Source organism: Armigeres subalbatus, chromosome 1 (genome assembly GCF_024139115.2).
Source record: "Armigeres subalbatus isolate Guangzhou_Male chromosome 1, GZ_Asu_2, whole genome shotgun sequence".
In the NCBI taxonomy this organism is placed as follows: domain Eukaryota; kingdom Metazoa; phylum Arthropoda; class Insecta; order Diptera; family Culicidae; genus Armigeres; species Armigeres subalbatus.
This window is the reverse complement of record NC_085139.1, coordinates 131338058-131361154: the sequence shown is the minus strand read 5'-3', so window position 1 is coordinate 131361154 and position 23097 is coordinate 131338058. Positions and strand designations below refer to the sequence as shown.

General features: G+C 39.4%; 1 pseudogene; it reads left to right on the top strand.

Annotated features, from left to right (window-relative positions):
* The first annotated feature begins 882 nt into the window (after nt 1–882).
* On the top strand, nt 883–23063 carry LOC134206553 (RNA-binding protein spenito-like; annotated as a pseudogene).
* The last annotated feature ends 34 nt before the right edge of the window (nt 23064–23097 follow it).

Genomic DNA, 23097 nt, shown 5'->3' with positions numbered 1-23097 from the left:
ACTATGGGTCTCCGGACCTCTTAAAAGTTTATTTTTGGAGCGAACATATAGCCTTTACGTATACTTTGTATACGAGAAAGGCCAAAAGTATTTTGGTCATAACTTCTAAACCCATAGTCCGGTCGGGTTTTTCAATTAGAATTTTCAATAAGAAACAATGGTACAGGATTCTGCGTCGAATGCAACTTGTTGCGAGCAAATCGGTTGAGAATAAGTGCCCAAAAGTGAGCTAGACTTTTTGCGCACATACACACAGACATCACTCCAATCCGTCGAGCTGAGTCGATCGGTATAGAACACTATGGGTCTCCGGGCCTCCTATAAAAAGTTCGTAGCCTTTACTTATACTTTGTATACGAGAAAGGCAAAAAGATAAGAAAGTAATTTTTCCATAAACAAAAAAAAAACAAATAGAATAACCAAAAACAATAATGTCTTGTTCTTTTCTAGTTGCCTCCAAATCTGTTGAGTTGTACAGACTAAAAAATGAGAATTCCATATAAAAACTGAAAGACAACAAGAAGTCGCAAGAATGCTTCGGATCATTTTAGTTTGTACCACTATTAACGTCAAATGTGAATTCTTCCACTAAAATCGGTTACTCACGATTTTTCAGCCTTTTGTTACTTCAGCCTTATATAAGATTTTTACTTTTTCAGCTTTTCGTGTTCAGCCTTATGTGGAAGTCCCTTCCAACGATGTATTATTATTCCAAATCGGTGGTTGCGAATCCAGCGAAAAAAAAGTTTTCAAAAGTAAATTCAAGATGGCGCCAAAACTTAATATAGCTGCCTCCAATTTTATTATTGCAAATTGAGGCCACACTCTTGCTCTTTCCAAAGGTACACTCACCTTTAAGTTCGGTTGAGAAAGGTTGGAGTAATGGCAGTTTTGGTGAGCCAAGAACTGACAAAAATCGAGGGGTCCATTAAAGTGATTTCGTGTATAACTAACGAGGGGTCCATCTTTCTGAGGAATTTAACTCTGAGCTTTTATATGCTCGCCAAAAGCCATCGATTGAATATAAATTTATGCATTTTTAAGAATCACGTGCAAATAGTGGCCCGGGCTCAGCGAGAATTACTCATAATTATGATTGCCGTTGTCACCCACCTTCAAGCGGCAATGAACAACCTCGAGGAATTCCAACGGAAGTGGGGCATCAAGCTGAATGCTGAAAACATTCAGTCCATGTTTTTCACCAGCGCGTCGCTCGATACATCCCCCGCAGAACGATCACAATCAATGGCCAACCTACTTTGTGGGACGACGAAGTCAATTATCTGGGAGTGGTGTTTGACAAGAAGCTCAAGTTTGACAAACATATTAACTAGGTATATCGCCGAAAAGATGGATCGCTGTTCCAAAGCGCTGTACTCTCTGTTGAATCGCCGGTCGAAGCTACACCTCAAAAATAAGTTACTGGTGGTCAAGTGCATCATCCGGCCTATACTGACCTATGTATCGGTGGTCTGGGGCAAATGCGCAAAATCTTCACCGCAAACGACTCCAGGTGAAACAGAACAAGCTGCTCAAGATGGTCCTTAACTTGAACCCACGGTATCCGACCAACAATCTCCACAAGTTGGCTGGTGTCAACACTAACGACCCAAGCATTGAACAGGCACGAGATCCGTCATAGCTTTCTGTGATATTATTAGCTTTAAGACAACTTGAGACAACTTTAGGACAACAACTTTGCACTATATTCCCTAAAAAAAATAATTGTAGCTAGTGAAATCCTGTTTTATGCTACTAATGCATCATTTGCGTTTTCTCCCATGTTCGAAGCAAGTTTAAATTCGGATAGAAGTAATGGTAACTCTCTTTCGATATATTAATTGAAAAGTGTTGTTTAATTGTGTACCTATGATTTTCAGAAGCATGGACATTTGCATACTGTGTGGAAGTTGCTGTACGCCAGCTCGGTCCTTAAGTGCGGTCAATCTCCTGCCAGTGACCAAGATAATTCTGTAAATTCATCCATTCGCCTTATTTTCCAGAATAATAAACAAATTATCTCCTTGCAGACACATAAAGTTCCGGCGGTGATGGCAGTTAATTTTTTAAATGAGCCGAATAAGTAGTTTGCCTATTATTGAAAGTGACTTTAAGTTCCCAAAATTTGGCTGTTTTGGTTTCCTGCCAGGTTGCCTTTATGATAGAATTGCCACTGACCACCCCGTGCAAGCTACCGGAAGGTAAGTCGGAGTGATAAAATGAAAAGGAATAGTGGCCAGATAGGAAACAGTACCACCAGTTCTCAAATCAGGCGCCCAACTCTAAAGCATCCATGATGAGAACAAAGTTAGGCGTGGTGATTTGCTTGTCTATAGAAATTAGTTTGAACATTATGGTGCTTATGTAAGATTTCTTTCTTTACAGATGAAGGAAAGAACCCCGACGAGTCGCTGGGTTAGTTCGCAAGCTGCTAGTAACTGGAGTACTCGTCTGATTAGAATTTAAAATGATGAAATAATATTAAAAACAATGATTTAAATCGATGAAATAAAACGGGAAAAAATATTTACGATTTATTTTGATTGAAAAAAAAAAGGTGCATAGAATGGGTGCAAAGTTTTTTGAAAGATAAATTTTCGTGTGAAAATATTCCATTCAATATTTCCACAGCTTGATCATTTGGATTTGACAGTTCTACAGTTTTGTTTTGAATGCTCATACTTTTAATTTGAAGAGTGGTATGCAGCTTTTAAACCATCGTTGTCGTAAAAGTTGTACTTTTGTTTTAAACATACTCAACTTTCTACGAAAAAGAACCAACGAAACTTTTTAATTTAACCAATGTTTTTTTTAATTACATCAATGATTTTTCTTTCTGTGTATATTTTACACGATGGTTATTATAATAAATGGCGTAATCTGAATAGGTCTTAAGTATTTAAATCAAATATGTCCGAATAAACTCGGCAGGGCAACAAAGTGAACCGGTGAAGTAAACCTTATGTGGTTTCCAAAAGATAATGAAACAGTCTCTCACTTATCTCTGTATACCTACATATTATACGATATGTAGCATACCATGAGAGACTTTTTTCGCAAGCATTTATGTACAAGAACTGATTCGGGAGGGTATACCACATGATATTTTTTTTTAAAGCGCCGAACGCGGGAAGGTCGGGTTATGTATTTCAACTTGTTCAAAATTAAGCATATGCGGTATTTCGAAAAATTTCGTTTCAGGTGGTTCGAAACGAAATTCCGCGGAATTTCGCGGAATTTGAGCATGGCGAAATCTGATTTCTTGATTTCGTCTCATTTCGTTAAATTACAAAAATTTCGCTAGAAAAAACTAGCTTCTAACGAAATTTAACGGAATTCCGCGGAATTTCGAAACAAATTTAAACTTAAACCATACTTTATATTATCAAAAATTTTGGCTGCGCCGCTGAACATAATCGTAAAGTTGTTTTCAAAACTTTAGGTTATAAAATATTCCTATTAACGCTTACTACATAACCTCATTCTTAGTCGACAAATTCGTATGTTGTTTTCTTCTATATGAATGCGGAAACGATCATGTGGATGCTGGTCATGGGACGGCAGCTAGTCCGGGAGAACAAAAGATATTTTAGTTACAAGATAAAGATTGTCGCTTCGGTTCCCTTTGTTCTGCTGTCCGAAACATGTGTGGTACCTAACTGTCAAATCGCATGTATTTTGCCTTCATTGACAACTAGATCCCGTATCCTCGCCAGCAAAAGATGTTCCGGACAGCGACGACAGCGACAATCTTTATCTGGTTACTAAAATATCTTTTGGGAGAACGCGAAGTGAAAAAAATCTACCTCGCGTAGCAGCAATTTGTTTAACCAGTGTGCAATCGATCGTGTTGATGCTGATCACGCCAACTAGTGTGGGAGAACGTAAAGTGATAAAACTAATGTCTGCATCGAACAGCACAAAATTATTTAGTACAGGATCGATCGTGTTGTATAAGATTATTAAACGAAACACACTGATCTTTTTTTTTTAACTGGTTTATTCAATAGGCCCAGGCGCTTTATAGAAAAACTTCACGGAGCCGATATTTCGTTCATATTGTTACGTAGTAAAGCATAAAAATATCATTTATTTTTTACTTTTGCGCAGGGCCGGATTTATGGGGGGGGGCGGTGGTGCCGTGGCCCCGGGCCCCCACAAATCTTATGTACCAAAACCAACCTTTTTTGTACATTTTGGGGCCCCCACATACCGTCGGCCCCGGGGCCCCCTCCCGGCTAAATCCGGTCCTGCTTTTGCGAGAGCTTTTCCTTGGGAGATGATGCTCCGTCGATCCAGATTTAGCGAATTATGCCCGACGCTGGCTCGCCACTAACTTCCGAGTTTGTTCCTCCATCGCAGCGTTGAATTCGGTTACCAACTGGGTAGCATTCGGAATACCGCATGTACGATAAATACACTCACAAAAAACTCCGCATTATATTCATGAGTTTACACATGGATTTTTGCAATGGGGGTTGCCAAATGCATTCCATATTTTTGATACATATATTTCATGCGCCCACATGAATTACATGAGCGTTCATACATACTATTTATGTGGGTCATCGTATCCATGTGTGAATTTGTATGCAATTTGGTATGTGCCGACACATGATATGCATATTTCAAAATACATGGATTTTTGCCATAAAGTATGTGTCGATTTTCCTGAGTGTAGCCTCGTCATCGATTCTCGCATGTTGCTGTTCCGGTGTCTGCTTTTCCAGGTCCAGCTCAAGCTCCTCCTCGAATATTTCTCCTTCCACGCATTCAATAATTTCATCAACTATTGGATCCGGCTTCTGATGTTGGTCTAGGTTTCTAACTATTCCTTCATACGATTTATGCTGACTCCGATTCAATCTTTTTGGACAGGAATTTTTCCGGTGTCCTTCCGATTGACACACAAAGCACTTGTTTTTTAGTCCATCATAGAAAACCTTTCCTTTCCTGTTGCATACCTCAATCGATGACAGAATATCATCTTCAAGGTCAATATATACACCTCTGACGCCCGTGTGCGTGATCGAGACCCAAGCCTGCAGGGAACTTTTCACGCACGATTCGATCCACTTTTCCATATTTTCCAAAGACCGAGGACAGTTCTTTGTCAGTGATTTCCGGATGGAGATCAAACACCCGGACATAGTGTACATTTTGCCCTGCAACCGTCATACACACTTCAATCGATTTTCCGTCACCGTATACGAAATTTTTGGTTGGCAAGTTTTTGACTATTGACTCCGTCATTGCCTCCTTCGTTTTGTACTTTATACAAATACTTCGGATTTCCGTCATTTTATACACTGTTTCGACGTATGCAACATCAACATCCAATTGTTTGACAAAATTTGCAATTTCGCTCCACGACGGGTGCGGAGAATTGGCAGGAAAGCAAAATTGCACGGTATTGATGATTTCCATCATATCGTGCCGTTGCTGTTTGGATATCTTTGCAAACAAATCCAGACGACCAAGCGCGCGAACCGAGAACAATGCTAGTGCACTAACAATAACTCCAAAACGTCCGAGCGAATATAATTCTGCAGAGCTATCTGCAATCGCGTGCGTCGAACACGACAGATAGAGAACAACTGACACACATTGATCTTGCGTTGGATTGATTGAAACACAGTTCTTGTTTTCAAAATAACTTCGTAATACATATTTTGTCGCTCACTAAGGGGTTTCACAAGAATTACCTTCTCAACTAACCAACGATACCTTTCCCGTAGCGCTCACGGAGATGCAGAGCATTCCTTGGTCTTTTATAACAATGAGTGTTAAACTAATTAAAAGGATTAGGAGATCCTAAATTGACTATAAGCACGTGACCAGCATCATTATTGGTCATGAATTGGAAACACCGAAGCAAGTATACAATAAGAATAACTTTTTTGTATCCCAAGAATATTATTTAATTGGTGAGCTGTGCATATTTGCTGTTTCTCGGCCAATCATGATTAGCAACTACGATGTGTACAGTTAATCCATAACCATATTTTGGAGTTGGTTTGTTGGTGGCCGGGAGTTGCCATTGAACCTATTTGGATCAAGTAAAATGTAGCTTTGGACCACTGAACCCAGTTAGGACAAATTAAATCAAAAATAACTGTATGGTGTGATGATTGGTTGGTGGTCGAATTCTCCAACGGATCTACTTGGATCATCGAAAATTTAACTCAGGACTGTGTCTGTAGATAGTTTGAAGTCACTTCCTGTACATATTTGTGTTGATAAAATTGAACTATGTAGTGGGTTGTTCAATGGTCGGAATTGCCGTCCACCTCAGGACCAATATACATTTGATTATATTGCAAGTTGCAGTGGAATGTCAAAATGCATGCAATATGGCTAGCAAATGTTGAGGAACGCCTGAACATCTTGCAACCAGTGTTGTTGGCAATGAAATTAAAAATGTTTTTGAACTTCGCAAAACATTTTTTTTTCAGTATTGGAGGAGTCAAATAAAATCTTTGGTTTTTAGCCACGCTATATTCCAAGAAATGTTCAATTTCAAAACAGTAAAATAGATGGTAAAACAAGACAAATTTCACTTCAAATGCATATTTTTTGATTGTCGAAATTATACAATTAAAGTCATTCCTGAAAGTCTGGCATCACTGTTTTTGGCGCGCTTCGAATAAAAAAGTTCGACGAAAACAAACGGACAGCTTTCAGCTGACGTCTAATCGTCCTTCTCTTTCAAGCTCATAGGAAGGATAGGATTTGACACAAAAAAGTTGACAGCTCGCTGCTTGCATTTTGGTCGGAAACTTCTTGCAAGATCTTTGCATTTCGCGTTTTGGAAGAAATTTGCAATAATAAGAAGAATTAAAAAAAAAAACAAAAACCGAGAAATTTACCTGAACTATAAATTACACAAAAATCCATACCACTACTTCCGGATATAAGAACAAAAGGCACTTCTAAATTTCGTCAATCGGTTTATTATGAATGTAACCTTTTAAAGATGTCAACTTAAAAAAGCTGAATAAATTCAAACCAATGAATTTGAGTGTGAATTGTCCTTTTTTTAGTTAATTAAATTATTTATTTATGTCATATATTGTATAGTGTCCTACAGGGTAACCCAATAATCGGACCACAATACAATAAAGTTTTAAAGCTTAGCAAAGCTGCTAGTTTCGGATAATCCTTTTGAATTGCGAAAGCTCCATAAAAATGTCCACTTCTTTGTAGCCCTCGTTGTAAGACTGGCATAAACGAGAAAGAGGTGCAGCTTTTCCCAGGTTTGTCCTAGATCAAGGATGTAGAATAGATGCAATTGACGTAGACCATGCGTGGGAAATCAAAACTGGAGGTCACTAGTAATGCTGCAGTGAATAGATCCATGTACAAGTCGATGACGCGTAGACACATCAAGGATGCGCCGAGTTAATGATGTGATCTGCATGCGACTTATTCTTCTCTGATATAGTTCATAAGGGTAATAGAATTTTCTATACAAAAACGCTTAAATGTATGCTGCACTGCTTCAATAACTTCTACATTTCGCGAATAGTCACTGCTATCAAACATAATGGCTCTGGAAATCCCTCGGTGGCCCTAATATGTAATAGCTAAAATTTTAAATAATCAGATTCACACAATGTTGATAATCAAAATCCATGATTGTCAAATAACTTGTTAAATATTATATTTTTGTTTTTTTTTCTACTGACCTCTTGTAACCGGTTTTGGAACTCCTTTAGAAATCGGATTAGCAGTCAAAACTAAAACAAATCCATATAACATGTTGATGTGGAAAAAGGCAATATTTTTGGCTTGCTCTAGATTATTCCACATATGTCTTCCTTGTCATAAGACATATCTCTACCATTGTACCAACCCTAAACAAAATAAATTTGTCTTTTGCTTATAGCGTAAACCTTGATTTCGGCGCCCCCTAAAGACTGGCGCCCTTTGCGGAGGCCAACCGCACGCTACGGCGCTATATGTAAGGAAAATTGCAGATTTGTGGGCATTTCTAGATCTTCGCATGGAATTTGCAAAAATAAAATTCAGAACGGGTTGAAAGATCAATAAAATTACATAAGATTGCTTTCAGCTTATACTGACCATAACAGCTGTTTTCATATGTCAAGAACACACAGACAATAGCTCAGTTTGTCGAGCTGATTGTATATAAGACTATGGGTCTGTTAAATTCAATCGGAAATACATATCTTCGTACATTTTAGAAAGGTGCACAGGATTCTTCTAGTGAGCAAATGTATGCTATATATGTAGACGAAGAATAAGAAGGAATACATTTTGGCTGATACGCTCTTTCAAATGTTGGTCTAGTATTATCAATTCTCTATCTGCGTATACGCCTGGCAGATGTGGATACATAATTGAGTATCCCACTAAATAAAAAATAAATCTAAGCATTCGTTTTCTAATTTTGACTGAGTCAGTACTTAGTCCACGCTGACAAGACAATATAAAGTATGCTTTAGCATAATTACATAATTCTTAAGTGAACTAGAGTTTTAAACGAAATTTGAATCCGTTTATGAAAAATCCCACAATTTCTTTATTTTCATATACTTATTGACATAAAATTGAACAGATCCGGGAACACACGCTCCACGATAAATTTTTTTGAAAGCGGCACAAATGCTGGGGTATTGTATTATCGCCAATGGTATATGCGGCGGGAATGTGGCGATTTATCACAGATTTCCTTTTCTGTTATTGTGACTCTTTTGGTCGCAAAATAGTTATTCGACTTCGAAACAGTGAAATCAGAATTGCGTACATAATGTAAAAACAATTTAATAAAAATTCCGCGGAAAAAAAAATTAAAATTTCGTTTCGTTTCGAAAAATTTCAAATTAAATGAACCTTGATTTCGTATCGTTTCGAAATATCGAAAGAAATCTTTATTTCGTTTCGTTTCGATCCGAATCAACATAGACATTTTAAATTTCGTTTCGTTTCGTTTCGTTAGGAAAAAGTGTGTTATCGCATACCCTTATTCAAAATAGCTGTGCGGTCCCCAACACAAAATAAGCGAGAATCATCACTGCTTATCCGTTTCTGTTTGTTCGCACTTGTATACCTACAAGTTTGATAAATTTGTTATCATGGCTTGTTATGATTCGGAACAGCTTTTGCTTTTCTTTTATCGTTTTTCGTTATCTATGGAGAGTGATTTCTGCAAACCCTGCCTGATGCTAGTTCAAATTTCAACATAATCGATCAACTCTCAACCTCTGCTGGTGGGTCCTCTAGAATTATCCCAAGCTTTCGATTGGATCCAATCCAATCCAATCTTCTGTCATCTCTGAGGCCAGTATGAGGTTATTTGGAATGCGGTGAACACGACAGCTCAACAGATTATGTCCAAGCTGCAGCGGTGGCGTCTTAAACAAAACCAACGGCTGCAGTAGAGAGTAGACATGTGCTTCTGCTGCTTCTCGATCACCACGAATCCGGCTCTGTCGCCGCCGCTATAGTAGATGTGCTAGTTGAATGAAGTGTTTGCGATGGAATCCACCGCTCGGAATTTTCTTTCTCCGGATATAGACCACCGCATTTCCTGGATTGCTGCCACGCTGCCGACTTTCTGAAGTTCATGCGCCAGGAACCCAACACGTGCGGGTTCATTCAAAGTTCTCACGTTCCAAGATCCGACTTTTCTAATCGTTGACCTTTATTCGTTGCTGGTTATGTTGTCGTTGAATCCATCCGTTTGCTCTACTTTTGCCTTTCTTGGTAATTGCAGAATTTTTGGTATCAGCGTCCCTATATTGCGTGGAAGGGGCTACCTTCTCGATGCTGACACGATGTAGCACAGTGGGCACAGTTTTGCTTAGAGTCTCTCGCTTGCGCTGTTGTGAGCCGGTTAGGGACAAAAGGTTGAAAAACAAAAAGCCGAAGGGAAAAAAGTTCGAACGACAAAACATTGAAATGGACAAAAGACAAAACGTCGAAATGAACAAAAGATCAACTCCATTATCTCTTCTTCTTTCCTCCTTATTCCCTTCTTCCCTTCCTTTTACGTTATTCCTTCTTCCATTTTTCTTCTTTATTCTTCATTCTCCCTTTTTCATTCTCTACTCTTCCTTATGTATTCTTTTTTTTCCTTCTTCTTTCTTCCATCATCCTTCTTCCTTCTTCTTTCTTCGTTCCTTTTTCCTTCTTGCTTTTACCTTCTTCTTATTTTTTTCTTCCTTGCTCCTTATTCTTCTTCCTTTCCCTTCGTTCCTTGTTCCTTCCCCCTCCTTCCTTCTCGCTTCTTCGTTATTCCTTCCTCCTTCTTCTTTCTTCCTTCATCCTTCTTCCTTCTTCTTTATTCCTCCTTTTTCCAACTCCTATTTTCTTCCTTCCTTCTTCCTTACATATTTTTTGTCCTTTTTCCATTTCGATCTTTACGTTCCTTTCAACCTTTTGTCCTTTCGACCTTATGTCCCTTTCGATGTTCCATCTTTTCGACTTTTTATTTTTTCGGCCTTTTGTCGTAGGGTCTTTTGTTCTTTTGACCTTTTGTCAATTTTCATAAAATTATTGTGCTTCTATCTGGAGAACAGTCGCACGATCAGATTTGCACCTCCGGAGAGGGGCAAACCACCCCTTTTCCCTGTGAGCATACGACCATAGTTACCCGCTCTATCCTATAGGGTTGCTCCTACCCCGGCCGGCATCACGGGGAGGTAGGGGTAGGAGTTGCTGGATAAGAGGCTAATAGCCTTTTCAGATTATGATTTTTTTTTGTAATATCATATGAAATGGAAATAAGATGTATAAACTTTGACATCAAGATATTCTCTATCATGCCATAAGGCTCGAATTCTGAATATGCTATAAGGACCGCAAAATGAGGTCTATTTTATTCCTTTAGGTATGCGAAGTACCAATACACATTACCCAGCATTTGTGATGTCAGTTCGATTATTTTATGCATTTTTGCTAGTTTATTACCTATGGTAATTTGCTTACATGGACTTTTTATTTAGTGCTTTAGCCAAACTTTCACAGTCATCAACTGAGAGCTATCTTTGCCAATCAATTCTGCAATAATATGTCTTTTATGTGGCAAGCACAATGATACTCCATGCCCAGTGAAGCCGAGAAAACTTCCAAACCTCAAGGATTTGTTTGGGACTAGTCAGTAGTCGAGCTCGTCACCTCAGACTTGCTAATAAAAACAATATGACTGCAATTGATTTACTGAAATCTATTTCAATCAGTTGACATTGAGATTAACATGATTGTTAACGGTTCTCAAACATCGAAAAAGATGTTTAGTTGGTTGCTTGATTTTTATAGCTCGACGGATGATATGTCAAGAATAAGAAAAAAACTTTTGTTAAACCGGAACTATCAGCGTCTTTAATATCAGCGCTATTGCATGAGAGGCCCACTGTGTCCGAAGGGTTAAAACGATAATGCAGATATTGACCGCTTCGAGAAATCATCATAAACAAATCAAACCCAATGATTTATCATATATTCAAGGAGGAGCATCGAAAGATGAAACCAGTTTTCATGCGGGCATCTGCAACGCCACCTTGGAGGCAAAACTAGTCTTCAACAATGCCGCAAAGTCACTATTTAATTTTTCAAGGCTAGCAGCCGGGCCTAGCGTCAGGTTCACCGCCACAATCTCTCGGAAGTAGTAGTTGTAATATTTATTATGCCGAAAATTGATTACCGCGGTTCGTACACGAATCTGTGAATGAAAATGGTTAGTCGCTTATTGAAGTCGTCGGAGCACTGAGGCAGATCACGTGAGAGCGAGGTGAAGCATTGAACTTCCGTCAACCTATACGGTAAACAAGATAGAGGGAATTTTGTTGATGGTGATCTTGTTGAGGGAGGTCTCCAAATTGCAGTTTATTGAAATGCATGAGGCCAACCAATTGTAGTCGCAGGTCGAGGCATTGACTTTGCTAATACTCCCTTTGCAGCATGCGGTGAATAATGCATCCAGATTATACGTCAAGTATGTGAGTGTCTGTTGCTAATAATGTAGTTGACACATTGCTGGGCATTGCGCGTGTGCGAAAGCTGTTAAAAGATGAAAAATAGTGCAATATTATGCACCAGCTATGCACCGTTCTGTCTCAAGTTGCGTCAGCTCGTGAAATAAAATCAGTCCAAAGCTATGAGGCAGTTAGTCAGGCATTACGCCAAAATAGGCATACTTTCGCACAATCATTACAATTTATGAAAATAAGCCAATCGCAACCTGATACAAGTGTTACGATTTTCAGTTTGATTTTAACATGCGCACAGTTGAAATCTACTAAGGCCCTCTTGGAATGTCGTTACATGATGTGGAATGAAGATTTCTTTGAAATCATGGTGAATTAGTAATTTGGTAAATGGTAAATTAGTAATTTTTAAAGCTGGGCGTTGTCTACAAAAAAGTATTTTTCTGTGTATGATTAAACGCCTCGGTCTCATTTATACACTACTTTTGGTAGGCCCTGCTTAGCCTAGCGGTAAGACGTGCGGCTACAAAGCAAGACCATGATGAGAGAGGCTGGGTTCGATTCTCTAAAATATCATCGTGTTAGCCTCATGATATAAGAATGCAAAATGGTTATTGGCTTCGAAACCTCGCAGTTAATAAATGTGGCGAGGCAGCAAGGTCCCTGTATGAGGATGTAATGCCAACAATGAAAATTCGTAATTGATCTTGAACTACCAAAAGCTTACACTTTGGAGCATTAAGCCCCAAAATATCAGCACGTTGGTTATAAAGGCCATATGGTTATAAAGATATAGACATCAGAACCAGTTTTTAGTTTTTGGAAAACCATTCCCAAGTAACATTTTTAGTTTTATAATGGTCATGAAAGCCCTTATTTACTCTGCATGGCTTCCATAAAACCAGCAACATGTTACTAGGGATGTCTTCCCTTGTCTTAGCACATGCACAGCCAGCTAGCCAGCCAGTATTGAAAAGCATCCATTAAAAACCAATGCATTGTAAAACTGCCAATATCTTCGCTTGCAGTAACTCCTTTTCAACTCTTAAAAAATCATAAGGGTTGTGTATAAGACACGACCGCCCGACGTAAACTACGTAAAACTTTTTGGTGAAATGAAGAATCTAGTGCCAGTGCAAGAATACATGTTTGCAGCAGCTCTCTACAATACGCGCTCGTTATTCTGCTACGAACGGCAACGTAATTCTGCTACGACGTCGTACTTTGAACAAATTCTTCTCGCCTCAATCTTCCTATGTTTAAAATGGTGTCCATGAGAAGAATCGATTAATTCCCAATAATGCATATTTCGAATCACTAACGACCATACGACCCACGCCATAGGCTGGAATAACAAAACCAAATAAGAGTCTTGAAAGAATTAAACTTGGCTGCCACAGAAGCCATCCATGCGAATACATTTTAGTAGCATCTCCCTCCGACGAGCGCTCGTGATTCTGCTACGGACGCCAGGCAACTTTATGGCGTCTCCAAGCGGTTAATTTGCACTTTGAACAAAGTTCGCCTCGCCTCAATCTTCCTTTGTATAGAATGGAAGCCCTGAGAAGAACCGATTTTTCCAATATCCCATATGTATTTGGAATAAAATTTGCTCAGCAACTCCGCCGATGCTTAGAGATGTCGTAAAATCTCGATTAATCGATTAGTAACTAATCGATTACTCTCGATTCTTGACGATTATTGAGTCGATTAATCGTTGAGTAGTAATCGAATCAAAATTAATCGATTATCATAACGATGAATCGATTAATTGAAGTAATCGAAATCTAATAGTTGTCGAAAAATCCGGATTAATCGATTACTCTCGATTCTTGACGATTATCGAATCGATTAATCGTTGAAAGTAATCGATTTAAAAATTTATCGATTATCACAACAAATAATCGATTAATCGAAGTAATCGATTAATTTGCGACATCTCTACCGATGCTGGGACCGCTCTCCGCGATATGTCAAATGAAACGCCACGCGCGCGGGGAAAGCAGTTTTCTTATAATCAATAAAGATGGCCCATTAGTCCCGCCTCTTTGTTGTCCGGTATGACTGCAAATATTGTGTACCCGTCACACACTTACTAAAGGGGCGTGACTACAGGTTTAACTTTATTGATTACAAGAAAGCAGCTCTTCCGTGCGCGCGAGCCATTTCGTTCGAGATGTCGCGAAAAGCAGATCGTAGTCCCACCATCGGCTTCGGCGGAGCTGCTACCGGAAATTTCATTCTCATCGATGGTGTGGTTCATGCGGTCGTTCGCGCTCAGATTAAATTTTCTTGTCTGAAGTACTAATGAATGGCTACCATCAGAGAAAGTAGCTCTTAAGTCACAACTTGAGGCGAGATGAATTTTGTTCAAAGTAAAACTTAATTGCTTGGTGATGGCAGATTGTTTCCATCGGTACAAGAATCACAAGCGCGCGTTATAAAAAGACGCTGCCGATAATTATTCACGTGGATAGCAGTAACAGTCAAGTGAAATTTCCCATCAAGATTATAATTCTAGTAGGTAGCCTGCTACTTGTTTAAGGTTATATTTCCATCCATTCGAATACATATTTGCAGCTTCTCCTTCTGACGCGCGCTCGGACCGGCAGTAATGCTATGATTCCGCTACCGATACCAAACAATTATGCTTTGTTCTATGAAAAAAGTTCATCTTATATCAACTTTCTCAATCACTTATCAATCACTGAATTATTGTTCAAAATTAATTCCACAGCAAGAAGAGTAGTTAAGTGCTAGACAAACATCATATAATTGAGCTCAGAATCACGCTAGAATATTTCACTGAAAAATTTTCCAGTTCCTAGTGGTTGCACTATAGACAAATTATTTCAACTTAACCTTCCTCCCAAACATAATGGTGGTTCAGAAAAGATCCGATTCATTCCCAATTATGTGCCTCAGCAACAACAACTACTGGACTGCGCGACAGCCATCAGATAGCTCGGCTCTACGCACGTCGTTAATTGCCAGATCCAAAAATGCTGCTTGTAACACGGATGTAAAGATGTACTGCTGTTGCCACGACCGCCACCACTATCGAACGAAAAATTTTCATCCGCACCACCACAGCCGTTGTCGCTAGGACCGCTTCTGGACGCCTTGGTCCGCTTTCCATGAAATCCAGAATGAAAATGACGCGCGCACGCGAAACACGGGGCTTTTTATACACAGGAAAAACGAAGCAGTGGATCAAAAGGGTCGTACCTTACTGCAATCTGATGTCCGTGTTGGGGATTTATGAACGGGATTGATTATTTTTGAATTTTTCACCCGGTTTGGAAAGAAATAACATTTTCAATAGTTTGTCGTTGATAATGAATAGTTTTAATACGATTAGCAAATTGGTGGAAAGTTTCCGAATCTATTAATAACAACATCTCGAAAATCCGTCGAAAGATAAAGTCACCATTACTGTTTGAAATCTTACATGATTTCGTGACGGTCCCTAATTTGGAAATTTTCATTTTGCACCCTATATCCGAGGCTTCTCCTTAGACGTAGTTAACGTCAAAATGCGCGAACAAAAAACACGTCCGTACGTGCTGCTGTCTCGAACTGGAATGGGCCACGCGCGCGCGTGAGAGCAGTTTTCTTATAATCAATAAAGATGGCTCATTAGTACCGCCTCTTTGTTGTCCGGTATGACTGCAAATATTGTGTAACCGTCACACACCCGCCAAAGAGGCGTAGCTTCAGGTTTAACTTTATTGATTACAAGAAAGCAGCTCTTCCGCGCGCGCGAGCCATTTCGTTCGAGATGTCACGGAGAGCAGACCGTGGTATTACCTTCGGCATCGGCGGAGCCATTGACGAATACATAGACCTAAATGTCCGGTACAAAGCCATCAGAAAATCGGGCACCATGTCTTCTTCTTCATTTTGAAGAAAATACCCCTCGTGGGTGACGAATTACATAAATATTTTACGAGCGCTGACTTACCCCTCTTGACGTTTTGACAGTTTGTTTGTTTTTCTCCCTCACCTTGTGACGTCGTTTCGGTTCGTTTGTTGTTTGTTCGTTTCGTTACTCAGTTGAAGCGTGAGTTCGACCGTTTTGGTGCCATCAAAAGATCGAATATAACAAAGGGGACACCAGGCCTACATTCTGTACGATTCTATTGATGCTGCTACGGCTGCTGTGAAGGAAATGCGTGGATTCCCGTTAGGGGCACCGGATCGTCGTATTCGTATCGATTTTGCTGACAACGGAACAACACCATCGTTCTCAAAGCGCAGTGGATGTTTTGAGGAAGGCGGTGAGTATCGTCGCGCCCCGACTACGAATATCCGGAAGGTGGTGCATCATACGAGGAAAATTCATTGTACGGCTATGGTGGAAGACCGTTCCGCGGCAGAGGAGGATTCCGCGGGCGTGGTGGTTTCCGTGGCAGTTTTCATAGTGATGGCCCACCGCACCACGGGGACAATGATGAATGGCGTCGATCAGGAGCCGATGGCGAATATGATTCACGCCGTCGTTCTGGATCACGTGAACCAGGAATCGATAGATCTCGCTCCCGTTCACCGAGGCAACGCAGTCCGGCTGATTCGGATTCTGATTCGTCTTCTCATAGAAATGGCATGTTATCGAATGCAAGAACGTTACCAGAAGTCGCACGGAAATCTACCACATTCTGGCAAGGGGCGCTGATTTTGAAGAGTTCACTATTCCCCACCAAGTTGCACCTAACGGACGGAAACAACAAAATAGTGGACAGCCTGATGAAGGACGAGGAAGGTAAACACCACCTTCGTATTACTCAGCGACTACGCCTCGATCAACCCAAGTTGGAAGATGTGCAGTAGCGCATATCGACGTCATCGTCGCACGCAATCTTCCTCGGCCTGCCGGGATCGACGTCATCGGTAGCATCGTCGGATGATGCCAGCGTTCAGACGCGTCCACTGCGTAATCTCGTGTCCTCCTTGAAGCAGAAAGAAGCGGCCGGCGTTATTTCCCTACTCAATAAGGAAACGGAAGCAACCGGTGTGCTCTACTCATTCCCGCCAAGCGATTTTTCGACAGAATTGTTGAAACGAACATGTCAAAACCTCACCGAGGAGGGACTGAAGGAAGACCATCTGATAATCGTGGTGGTCCGAGGAGGAATCGCCTGAGTTGCGGATGAGGGCGCAGATAACACATAAGGTAAGATGATGATTAACGAACTGTAGAATAATTAGAAAATAGCAAGCATAATTTTTCATAACGACGTATGTAACAATTATGAGGATTCGAGAATTCCTTTGCAGAAAGTTGGCAAAACTTTTTCTAAAACTGTTTTAAAACTAAATCTTTTTTCAATCCTTTTTTCCGCTGGCATGCATCATTACATGACACGTAATAAGCGTGCTTCACAGCAAAGCTCAGTTCATTCAAATTCACTGTGAAAAACGATAAAATTATTCATACACCGGTATGCTACACGTACGTCGTTGTACATTGGTCGGTTTTCCATAGTTGCACGATTGACGCAACTGCAGTTTTGTTTTGATTTGCTTTTTTGTTACATAGGTCGCTCTCAGTTCCCATATGTTAAAGCGACGTATGTAACAGTGAGACTTCAAAAATAGAAATTTTTACATACGTCGATTCGCAAAAAGATCGAATTAAAGAATTTTAAGATCTGAAGTCAGTAAATTCGATGGGTATTAGATAAAGCCGCGTGTGATTGTCACGTTGTATTAAAACCTCGTTTTGTTTACTTTTGTTACATACGTCGTTATGAAAAACTTTGCTTGAAAGGTTTAATTTTAATTTTTGTTATCAAAGACTTTTTCGTTGCTGCAGCGTCTATCTACGGTAGTTTATTGTTTTGCCATTTGATATAGGAGTGATCAGGGCAATATGGGCCACCTAAGGAAATCGTTCCGAAAAGCGCTGAAAAGCTCAACAAATCATCATCAGTTGGAAGATGTGCAGAAGCGCATATCGACGTCATCGTCGCACGCAATCTTCCTCGGCCTGCCGGGATCGACGTCATCGGTAGCATCGTCGGATGATGCCAGCGCTCAGACGCGTCCACTGCGTAATCTCGTGTCCTACCTGAAGCAGAAAGAAGCGGCCGGCGTTATATCCTTACTCAATAAGGAAACGGAAGCAACCGGTGTGCTCTACTCATTCCCGCCATGCGATTTTTCGACAGAATTGTTGAAACGAACATGTCACAACCTCACCGAGGAGGGACTGAAGGAAGACCATCTGGTAATCGTGGTGGTCCGAGGAGGAACCGCCTGAGTTGCGGATGAGGGCGCAGATAACACATAAGGTAAGATGATGAATAACGAACTGTAGAATAATTAGAAAAAAGGTTTAATTTTAATTTTTGTTATCAAATACTTTTTCGTTGCTGCAGCGTTTATCTACGGCAGTTTATTGTTTTTGTCATTTGATATAAGATGCTTTTATTTACAACGAATAGGCATATCGGGGCCCTCCTTAGCCGTGCGGTAAGACGCGCGGCTACAAAGCAAGACCATGCTGAGGGTGGCTGGGTTCGATTCCGGTGCCGGTCTAGACAATTTTCGGATTGGAAATTGCCTCGACTTCCCTGGGCATAAAAGTATCATCGTTTAGCCTCATGATAATCGTCAGAAGAAAGTTGTCCTCCCGGGTTCCAAGATCATAGGCATCGGAAAAAGTAAATACATATTTTTGTATAAACAGCAAAAAAAAAGAAAATAATGTTTCTTTGGCAGCTGCAAATTAGTTTTTTTTTTGACTAATTTTGTTGCTAATTATCTAATACATGCATTTATCTCTTGGACTAGGTGTTCCGTGTTTTCTTAACACTATCATCCTTATTTGCTATGTTACGCTTTTAGTTATTATTAATACATTTCAATTGCCTCTGGCAGTTAGGATATTTCCTCTGGTTGAATTAAACCATGTAGGAATTACAAAGTTTTCTACTTAAACTAAACTTAACCTAATTTTTACTAAGGGTACAAGGAGCTAATCGTTGCAATAGAAGATTGCAGAAGTTCTAAATATTTAGCTTCGCTAGACCAATTAATTGGAACCCCATTCATAGTGACAATATGTCTGCTAGAAGGTTTCAAATAAGAAACTCTCGGCTTATGTGGGAAAATTATAAACTGAGTTTTTGAAGCATTCAGGAAAATTTTCCATTTTTGCAAGTAAGTGGAGAAAATATCCAAACTTTTTTCAATCTACATACTACAAATGACACGAAGGCTTCGCCCTTTGGCTGAGAGACCTGTGTCATCTGCAAACAAAGATTTTTGACACCCTGGTGGTAAATCAGGTTAGTCAGAAGTAAAAATGTTATACAATATGGGCCCCAGTATGCTACCTTGGGAACACCAGCTCTAACAGGTAATCTATCAGATTTAGAATTCTGATAGTTTACCTGCAGTGAGCGATCTGATAAATAATTTTGGATCAGTTTAATAGTTGGTTGGTTGTTTAATTGGTTGGTTGTTTGCTCATTGTTTGTTGGCTGTTTAATTGTTTGTTGGTTGATTGATTGGTTAATAAGTTGATTGGTAGCTTGCTTGAATGGTTGGTTGTTTGATTAGTTAGTTGATTGATTCGTTGGTTATTTGTTTAGTTGGTTGCTGCTTGATTTGTTAGTTGGAATAATGGTTGATTGGTTGGTTTCGTTTTTGTTTATTGATTACTTGATTGGTTGGTAATTTGGTTGATTGGTTGTTTGACTGGTTGATTGATTGGTTGGTCGGCTGGTTAGTTGATTAGTTGTTTTGTTGGTTGCTTGAATGGCTGATTGTTTGGTTGCTTGATTGGTTGCTGGAATGGTTGATTAGTTAATTATTCAGTTGATTGATTGCTTGATTGGTTGATTGATTGCTTGATTAGTTGGTTGGTTGATTGTTGGTCGGTTGCTTGATGGGTTGATTAGTTGATTTGTTGATTGCTTGATAGGTAGATTAGTTGATTGCTTGATTTGTTAGTTGGTAGAATGATTGATTGATTGGTTGGTTGCTGCTTGATTTGTTAGTTGGTAGAACTGTTGAATGGTTAATAGTTGATTGGTTGCTTGTCGGCTGGTTAGTTGATTAGTTGTTTTGTTATTTGGTTGATTGGTTGGTTATTTGATTGATAGGTTGCTTGACTGGTTGGTTAATTGGTTACTTGATTAGTTGGTCGGCTGGCACGGTATACAGAAAACAAGGTAGGCTCGTTAGAAAAATGACACTTCGAATGTGACGCATATTTTATCGCCACATGTTGGAGTACAAAAGTAAGCATGCTGTGACCGTATAGCATCGTCTCGGTCCAGCTTCTGCGAAGATAGCAGTGACGTCACATGTTTACATTCAAACTGAATGTTTACATACGTGATGAGCCTGCCTTGTTTTTTGTATGCCGTGGTCGGCTGGTTAGTTGATTAGTTGTTTTGTTGGTTGCTTGGATGGCTAATTGGTTGGTTGCTTGATTGATCGATTAGTTGGTAGGTTGGTTGATTGGTAGCATGCTTGAATGGATAGTCGTTTGATTGATTAGTAATTTGGTTTATGGGTTGCTGCTTGATTTGTTAGTTTGTAGAATGGTAATTGTTGGTTGGTTGCTTAACTGGTTGATTGGTTGGTTGCTTGATTGTTTAGTCAGCTGGTTAGTTGATTAATTGTTTTGTTGGTTGCTTGGCTGATTGGTTAATAAGTTGATTGGTAGCTTGCTTGAATGGTTGGTTGTTTGATTAGTTAGTTGATTGATTCGTTGGTTATTTGTTTAGTTGGTTGTTGCTTGATTTGTTAGTTGGAATAATGGTTGATTGGTTGGTTTCTTTTCGTTTATTGATTACTTGATTGGTTGGTAATTTGGTTGATTGGTTGCTTGAATGGTTGATTAGTTGGTTGGTTGAATGATTGCTTGGTTGATTGGTAGCTTGCTTGAATGGTGGGTTGCTTGATTGCTTGGTTGATTGGTAGTTTGCTTGAATGGTTGGTTATTTGATTGATTGCTGCTTGATTTGTTAGATGATAGAATAATTGATTGGTTGGTTGCTTGCTTGCTTGATTGGTTGGTCGGCTGGTTAGTTGACATGTTGTTTTGTTGGTTGCTTGGTTGGTTGATTAGTTGATTCGTTGCTTGATTGATTGGTTGCTTACTTAAACGGCTGATTGTTGGATTAGTTGGTTGGTTATTTGCTTGATGGGTTGCTTTACCGTTTGATTGAATGATTGGTCGGCTGGTTGGTTGATTAGTTGTTTTGTTGGTTTCTTGATTGGTTGATTAGTTGATTGATTGATTGATTAGTTAATTGGTTGGTTGTTGCTTGATTTGTTAGTAGGTAGAATTGTTGAGCAACCAACCAACTAATCAACCAATCAAGCAACCAACCAACTAATTAACCAAGAAATCAGCAAAACAACTTATCAACTACCTAACCAGCCGACCAACTAATCAACCAATCAACTAAATAACCACAACCAATCAATCAACCAGTAAACCAACCAGTCAACCACTCAAGCAACCAACCATTCAACCATTAATTTGTTTGTTTTTGATGAGATGAACATCGGAGCCATGAGTTAAATCCAGGTGCAGTTCCCCTATTTATTACATCATATCAGTCAGTATCGCATTTATCTTTATATCTATCTTGCAGACTAGTGAACAACTATAACGATTTATTATATATTTAGACGGAATTAACTGGTCATTAATTTTATATTCATCCCTAAATCCGCACCGCCTGTTACCCTATAAAATATATTTTTCATTGTGCAAGCCGGTGTTGGAGATGGTCACACTTTCAATACAATTTTGTCTCGTTTTTAACTTTTTCCAACTGTGTGTGAATGTTCTCTATCCGCTCATCCATCGGCTTGTCCGACAGGATTTCATTCAACACTGAGAGTAGCTTTACAGTTAAAATTACTATATTGTAGGGTTAAATTGAAAACACGCCACTAAATTTGTGCAGACTACAAACCGTGTTTATAACGATCACAAAATGCGTTAATTTTACTATGGCTTCAAAGACAAACTTGGCAGTAAAAATTACTATGCTTTCTAGTTATCTGAATAACAATTCAGTATTTAGTTGTACAATTCGACGCATTTAAAATAAAAATGAGGTTTTTGTTATTTTAATTCATTTGGGATAATATCAAAGTCAAATGAAAAATTACTTTAACTTCACACAAATAAAAATCGTTGGTGAAATTGAAAGAAACGTTGGTAAAATTAAGAAAATCAGTTAGTGATTTTCAGTAGAAAGTATAAGATTGTTGAATTTACAATTCTAAATATGTCACTTCAAAATGAACTTTGACAAGAGCCGACTTTTCAAAATAACGATTTCCTCTAAAAACTAAATGTGTATTTACCCTTTCAAAATAACATTTTACTCTCAGAACTAAATGTGTACTGAATTTCTCAAAATGATGGTTTTCTTTCATATTTAAATGTGTGTTAAATGCATTACATATTCGAACCAAGTGAAGTACGCTATACTAAACTGTCATGTTTATTATTAATTAAATCGAGAATTAAATATTATTCTGGGTAATAATCTTCTACTGACGATATCCTATATTCCAGGTCAATAATTGCTGGTGATGACGAGGCTTCAACGCTGGCGTTTGCCCTAAAGACAGCATTGCCAGCGGACGTTAATGTAGCTGCTCCATAGCATTAATCGCATCTCTTGATCTCCAACCGGGTTCTCGAGTGCTGCGATTCCTGATTCGGCTTGAATTACGGTGATAGTCGTCCTTGTTGGTAGTATCTTGGATCGGACCCGATGATCTTGAGAAGCTTGACCAGATCACGCAGCAGATTTCGGATTCGATTCGCGGTTACTCAACTGGGATTACTGATCCACATCTACGTCAACTAGCTGGATTGGCAGGTTATGAGTGAGTGCAACATCCTGAGTGCAACAACTTTTCGGTAGTGACTTTGGTTTTGGTTCCGTGTTGAGGCACAAGAAAGTTCAAGTTCCGGAGGAAATGGGCCACGCGCAACTCATGTGGATAAGGAACGTGCGCGCCTGGAGACCGCCTGTCCAGCTGTTTTCACGTACGGCCACAATTCCTTCCTTGACCTGAAAACAGTTTTTATTAATAATAAACCAATAAATCATTAATTTCAAATTATTTACCATTTTCTTATTTTCTGAGTTAATGGCGT